The following is a 6,473-nucleotide window of genomic DNA, read 5'->3' on the forward strand; positions in this document are numbered from 1 at the left end:
AGATGGCTTCAGAATTATGGTATCTTCCCTATATTTTGTCAAGAGACCCACTTAGAAAAAATTTAGTACACATAAAAAATTGTTTTGGAGGTTCCAGCAATTATTATTAACATTTATTAAATTTTCTAAACTGCTTTCTATAAATAAGTTCAGAGATATACATATTTTGCACATACACAATTATATTGTTCATTTTAAAGCTTTGAACATTGTATTAGATTGCACACTACTATAGTATGCTTTTGCAGCAATATTTTTAATTCCAGGTTTTTTTCTTGTATTTTATTTATCCAAAACTTTATGTTGGACATTTGGACTATTTTTACTACTTTAAAACAAGATTTTTTAACATATTCATACAACAATGTCTTTATACATAAAGATTATCTTTCCATAGAACCCTTAAAATACAATTGCTGGATCAATGATATAAATTTTTAAGATTTTTAAATAATGTACTAAAATGCTATCCTGAAGTTAATTTAGAAAAATAAGACCATTACCTCTAAAACAAATAGGTCACAAGACTAATTTTCAATGTCTATACTGACTACACTTTATATACTTTTAACTTAGTCCACAATTACAGACAAAATCAAATCCTATATTTGGTGGAAACTGGACCTTCCCTTCTTGTAATCCCCTTTTCAACTTAACAACATTGACTTTAACAATATGTAACTTTATTAATCTTTCTGTTCAAATAGAAATATTTATTAAGTCACTACCTTTTTTTTCTTTTTTGGGGGATGCTGGGAATTGAACCCAGGGCCTTGTGCATGAGAGACAGGCACTCTACCAATTGAACTATATCCCCAGCCCAGGTCACTTCTTATAGTTTAATTATGTGTGCAATGCTAGGCCATTGTCTACAATTGAAAGTTAGTAATACTCCAGTTTAGAGTAATTTTTTTCTACAATTTAATTTAATAAAAATAAAAATATAAAGGGGGAAACAGATCACTATGTAAAGCTACTTAATTTCAAAAATTTTTTCTAAAAATTATATTAGGAATTTCACTGCTGCTGAGTGATACATGGAGCAATAGAATGCACCAGATTTTACAGTAAGATTTTAAATCTCCAACCACAATATTTATATGTTAGCTTTATTGAGCTCTCAGGTAAGTGAAATTTGTGGGAAATATGTTGGGTCCATTTTTCAGATCCATCTTTAATACATCCAACATTGTGGACTGGAGAATCAATCCCAATATTTACTGATGATATTCAAGTGATGGAAGGTTTTGTAGAAACTCACATTACACCCATCCATGTGAATGGATTTGACTCTACTGGCTGTAATGGAACAATATCTATATGCTGGTTCCATGATACACTCTGGTTATGTAGATGTAGCCTATAAGAAAAAGACAGCATAAGGAGTACCTGGGATAACCAATTATACTGGTCCTTGGAACTTTGGATTATGTTCAAACAAATATTAGAATGTGACTTTCTCATGTACAGTCAGTCATTTTTATGAAATATCCACCAATATCTTACTCCCTTAATTGTTCTACAATAGAATCTGCTGTCTTTGCTAAATGGATAAAATAGACAAATGTCTTGACAATGCTACATATTTCAAAGGTGATGGATGTTTTTGGATTGACCTTCAAAAATTGATGAAAGACAGTTATATCAAAATATCTTTAGAAGATTTGAAGCCAGAAAGGCCTTACTTGGCAACATTGCCACTAAATGTGTCACTTTTAATTCTAAAAAGAATTTGCAAACAACCATATTTAATCTAAATCTTTAATGCTATGAAAGATCTAAGAAACTAGGCAACTAATTGAACTCTTTAAAACTATTTTCAGTATACAAAATAAGATTAAATGTACAAATATTGTGATTTTTGAAACTCAATGTAATTTGGACTATTCTCTATTATTTGGATATTACTTTGCACTGCTGTTAACCATTTAATAAACACCAAATCGGAATCCAACAAACTGATTGATATTACACTAGAAAGATGAATAATTCACATTTATATTCTAACAGTTATTTCTTTTATGATAATTTGATTCATATATCTTTTAATATAATCTTTTAGGTTCCTTTCTGTTCCCACATTCACTATATCTAGGGGCATGATTTTTTCTGTTAAAATACTATGACCTCTGAAAGTTAAGTAGTAATAAAATGATTGAGATTAAATTAAATGCTTTAGCAGCTACTATTACAAATATCAGTAATGAGCCTTTTGCTCTCAAATTTAAACAAAGGCTTAAATGCCATAATGACTATAAGCATGTATGTTGTTACAACTAAATATCATACTTCCCAATGGGACTAAGATATAATTAAATATAATCTAATGCACATTTGACATAACAGTAATAATAGCCTGGATTTTGTAAAATCACATCACTACATTAAGGATATTCAAAAGAATTGATCTCATGGACTCTGCATTTTTGGTTGATCAGATATTTACTAAATTGAATGGTATAATATTGAAATATGTTTGCTATTGATTCTTTTATTGTGATGACAATAGGTTGCCATACTCTCAGAACCAAGAGCCAGGACCTCAGAACAGTTCTCAGAACCAAGAGTTGGGACCTCAAAGCAACTCTCAGAATCAAGATCTGGAGCCTCAACATAACTGCCCATCATTTGAATTTTAAAATATTAAAAAGGGGGAGATGTAAGAAGTCATCCTTATTTAGCAGAATCAGGTTAGGTTGAGCCATGGGACACAGATGCCTGGCTTCTAGGAACTGTCAGGAAGCATACAGTGCTGCATGGGGTGGTTCTGTCTCCTTCCAGAATATTCCCCCTTAAGAGAATTGCTCCCCCAACTCCACTCTAATCTGTTCATTACAGAAGCTCCTTCCAGTCCTTGTCCCCTTTACCTGTATATTATAAGTAAAGGAGAGCTGAGTGAGTTGTAAGAGCCAAGAGCTGGTATGGTCAGACCTGTCATGACCCCTCTCATTTAAAAAGAGTATTGGCTCTTGTGTGTTCATTGAGTAGATAAATTTTTGGGGTAATTGAGTAATGTACAGCCAACATCCAACTCTGGCAGTTTACACTTCTCTCATCCACATGGGATGTGGCAGAGAGGACCCCCACAGAGAATAAAGCATCTTGTTATGCTTCATGCTTATCTCATTGCAATAGGACTCTAAACTTTGAGCTGTTTTTCAAGTTTATAAGCTGAAGGTAAAAGATAACATATACCTAATACCTGTCCATAGATCTAAATTGTGTCTGGTGGATCAATCTGCATTTCTACCCTAGTAGGAAAGAACAGATTTATATCTCTCTGTGAATTCATTTAAGCATTTCCAATTCAACTTTTGTAAGTTTTGGAACTTTGGAGATCATTGAACTGTTTATAACATCATACTTGTTCTTTTATTAATTAATGATTTAAGTAATATATTTTTATCATCTTTCAAGTTTAACATTATTTGTAAGCATATCATAATTTTATCCTTTTAAAATCAATTTTTTACTGCCTAAATTACACAAAATGTTGATTAATAAACCACAATGTATAGAATTTAATGTTTTCTCCCTCTGAATGATTTACACCTTTAAAAAAGTGGATGTAGTATATTGCTGCATGACTTTGGCTTCTGGTGTCTTCAATAACTGTACAATATTATGTTGATAAAGATGTGTCCCAAGAGCACTGGGTAGTAGAAAAGTTGCTATAGAATAAAACTAAGTAATCAGTCAAGGAAATAATGTTGTGATTAATGAACTTTCAAAGAGCTGGAGTACTGCTTTTAAATTAGTGGACCTGTCTTTCCTACTCTCTTATAATGGAGATAGTGTTAGGTATAAAGCAACCTTTCTCTCCCGCTAACCCAGCCTCCCAACCCACCTGTCAATCTGCCATTAAGCCCGCCTCTCCCGATACAGGAATTTCCAGCTTACGTAGCTGTAACCTTCCTGCCCCCCTACATTACGTTCCAATATGTCATTGGTCCATCAGTCAGTCTGTAATAATTCTCCTCCATGATTGGTTCCTCCCAGCCCGCGAAATTCCAATATCTGACAAGGAACCCTTCACCATTTTCTTCTTTCCCTTTCCCCTTTCCCCCGAGCGGACACGTTTTGTCCGCTTAGAATAAAGTTCCTGGTGTGGGACCTGTATCTGCGGAGCGTTTTTTGTTTTTTTTTTCTGGGAGTTATCGATGAACCAAAACTGCCCCTTACATCTAACTAACAGATAGTGCTTAGGAATGTGTAATAGGGAGTTCTATTAGCAATCTTTTGTGCATGAGGATAGGAAATACATTCCTTGTGATCAAACTGAGAGTTTTCAACTCCTGTTCTTCCTTCACACTTCTCAATAGTTAACTGCTTCTGTGCTGTGCTCCCTAGCACTGCCCCAATACCTGATGGAGTACTAATTATACTGTATTGGAGGTGTTATTCTCAGTTTACTTACATATTCTACAAGACTGTGACTTTTGGCCCAGTGTTTCCGGTTAAGGTGCTGGGAACAGGCCAGGGATGTGTGAGGGGCTGAGAATTCCTCTAACCTCTTGCTCTCCTCCTCAGTCTTGGCCAGCTGATCCCACCATGACCCCAGGCTGCCTCCAGAGCCAGTCACAGATTTCCAGTATTAGTCATACATTATCATTCTGCCATTCAACGGAACCATGTTTATCACATGATTTTCTTCAAGTCCTTAATCAGGATGAGCAAACATTTAAAAATGGGAAATTATTCAAGACATTAAAAAGTTATATGATATAATTTTAGTTGCTGCTAATCACAAAATTCCAACTAACAGATTGATGCTCTCTTGTCTCTCAGATTATTTTGCTGCCATGCTTACTAATGATGTCATAAGCCAGAAAAAGAGAAATAAAAATGTAAGGTGTAGAACCAAACTCATTATTGTCCTTGATTCAGTATGCATATACAGGCCACACTGAATCAAAAAGAAGATAATATTAAATTTCTGTAATCTGCCTCTTGCCTTCTTTAGCTTTCACAGGTCGTGGAAGCATACTGTAAGTTTTTAGTAAAATAGCTCCACCTGACTAACAGTTTTAGAATCTGTTCTTTTGCTGATGCCTAGAGTTGTACAGGTTTGCATATAGTGGCTCACAATTACTTTATGGAATATTTTATGGAAGAAATCAGAAGCCAGGAATTTGTATTACTGTAAGCCAGTGAAATACAAAGCTCTTGGCCAATGATGTCATGAACAGTACAGATGAGGACACAATATTGAATTCTTTTTTACTTGTGTCCCTCAGGATTTGGAACAGAGACAGATCTCAGTAAACTTTTGGCTTATATTAGTTTACCACTGTTCTCTTAACTCAAACCATGGTTCCAGAAAATTTTGCTCCTAGGTACAAGGAATATCTTGTTCCTTTTTTCTACATTGGGCCCAAATTATCATGGAATGTGCTCTTTGATTACAGGTTAGAAATGCACAAGAGCAGAAGTTTCATCAAGAAGCTTCCTTCACTATGCAATCACTGTGTTTGCAATGAGAACATTGTGGTTTGAATTTGGAGGAGGTAGCACAATCTAAGAGCACTTTCTAGAACCAGAAGAAATGTTTTCATTTCAAAGCATTTGTACCATTGTTTTCTGGTATATGCTGTTAGATTGAATTTTCTGGAAAAGTTTTACCAGTGGATTTCACTTTCAAAAAGTGATCCTCTTTAAAGTTTCACTCTGCTTCAAGATGTTGGTTCTAATAGAAACAGAAGAACTCTTATGAATCTCATTTGTATATTTTGCCAGAAATCTTTTTTGAATGTGCTACCTGAGAGAACCATAGATGTGCTTACGAGTGTAGTTTCAGGAAGCAGCTTCAACCTGTATGCTCTCACTCTGTTCTCATTCAGAACACTGTCAATTGAATTTGGATGAATAAGCACAAAGCAAATGTGCTTTTGAACACAAGGTTTTCTGCTTTCAATTCAAATAGTTTGTAACATTGAAACAGCAGTTAATTTGAAGGGGAATCACACTTAAAATGAGTTTTCTGAAAAAGTGTCACAAATGGATTTCAATGAATCCCTGGGAAATTGATGTTCTCTGCAGTCCCACCATGTTACCTGAAAATGGTGCTCCCAGGTACAAGGAACCACTTGCTCCCTCTGTTCTAACATTGGGTTTGAAACATGCTTTGTGCTGTTTGAAAACAGCACAGCATTTCCAAACAGGAGAAGTTTCAGAAAGGAGCTTCAACCTGTGTGCCCTCACTCTGATCTGGATGAGAACACTGCTCTGGTTTGAATTTGGATGAGGTAGCACTAAGGGAGAGCACTTTCAAGCATCAGAAGCAATGGATTAATAGCAATGGATCATAGCATTTGTTCCATTGCCACTGGTATATGCTGTTAAATTTTGTTTTTTAAAAATGTTTCACCAGGGGCTGGGGATATAGCTCAGTTGGTAGAGTGCCTGCCTTGCAAGCACAAGGCCCTGGGTTCAATCCCCAGCACTGCAAAAAAAAAAAAATGTTTCACCAGTGG

At 35.1% G+C, this 6,473-nt stretch overlaps 1 pseudogene; it reads left to right on the forward strand.

The window, feature by feature from the left end:
- Window positions 1–4,551: 4,551 nt before the first annotated feature.
- Window positions 4,552–5,302, forward strand: LOC124974309 (kelch-like protein 5; annotated as a pseudogene).
- Window positions 5,303–6,473: the final 1,171 nt, after the last annotated feature.

This window comes from Sciurus carolinensis, unplaced genomic scaffold, assembly GCF_902686445.1.
Source record: "Sciurus carolinensis unplaced genomic scaffold, mSciCar1.2, whole genome shotgun sequence".
NCBI classification, from domain to species: domain Eukaryota; kingdom Metazoa; phylum Chordata; class Mammalia; order Rodentia; family Sciuridae; genus Sciurus; species Sciurus carolinensis.